Raw genomic sequence first — 831 nt, 5'->3', positions numbered from 1 at the left:
ACACACACACACACACACACACGCAGTCGCTCACAGGCACACCCGTCTCCCCCGCTGCTCACGCAGGACAGGCCTGAGGCTCCGGGCCCGCCGCCCTGTCCGCGGCCGGAGCGCCCCCGCCTGGAGCGCCTCTCACCCCCTCCGCAGGGTCCCGTCCGGCCGTAGTCAGGGACTGTGGAAGCCTCCGCTGCTGTTCTCTGCACACAACCTGCTCAACACGTAGGGACCACAGCAGCTCAGACACCGGAAGAGGACCCAGGGGTCGAGGGTGATGCGAGCCCGATGGCTTCTGGGAAATGTAGTCCAGCCGGAGGAGTCATGCCGGCGGGCAGCCCGAGGGCTGGAGCCCGTGCTCGGAGCGCGCAGGCGCGGGCCCTGACCGGTGGAGGGTGGTGGTGGGTCCACGTGGTCCTGCGTGCGTGGAGGAGGCGGGTGGGATTAGAGACCAGGCTGTAGAAGGCAGAGCAGGGGCGGGCGGACTCCAGCGCCTCAAACCTGCGTGCCACCTACCTGGGTAGGGTCCGTGGGTGGTTCCCTGGGTGTGAGCTTTGTGAGGATGGGTACTTTTGTCCTCGCCCCCCCAAGGGAGCACAGCAGGCGTTAAGGATGCTTTCATTTTGAAGAAAGCCTGCTTGGGCCTCTGTAGGTGTGTTTGTGTTTTCGTTCTCTGTGACATCGTGGGACCCGTGGTGTGTCTGTAGCCGAGTGTGGGGTTGTGTTTCTTACGTGGTTTGTTTCGGATTTTGTTTTGGGTGTGAAAATGATTTGTGTTTTAGATTTTGAGATCATATTAAATTTATTAAGCCCTCTGCCTCCCCACCCCTCCACCCC

General features: G+C 61.7%; 1 protein-coding gene across 1 annotated transcript in view; it reads right to left on the bottom strand.

The window, feature by feature from the left end:
• The window catches only part of ZNF404 (zinc finger protein 404), a 26,024-nt gene extending 25,802 nt beyond the window's left edge, over positions 1 to 222 (bottom strand). The window contains exon 1 of the mRNA XM_046681466.1: positions 137 to 222. The gene's annotated coding sequence lies outside the window, so the exon portion shown is untranslated. The remainder of the gene's footprint in view (positions 1 to 136) is intronic.
• Positions 223 to 831: the final 609 nt, after the last annotated feature.

This window comes from Equus quagga, chromosome 13 (assembly GCF_021613505.1).
Source record: "Equus quagga isolate Etosha38 chromosome 13, UCLA_HA_Equagga_1.0, whole genome shotgun sequence".
NCBI classification, from domain to species: domain Eukaryota; kingdom Metazoa; phylum Chordata; class Mammalia; order Perissodactyla; family Equidae; genus Equus; species Equus quagga.
Note: the sequence above shows the minus strand (reverse complement) of the source record. Positions and strands in the feature narration are given on the sequence as shown.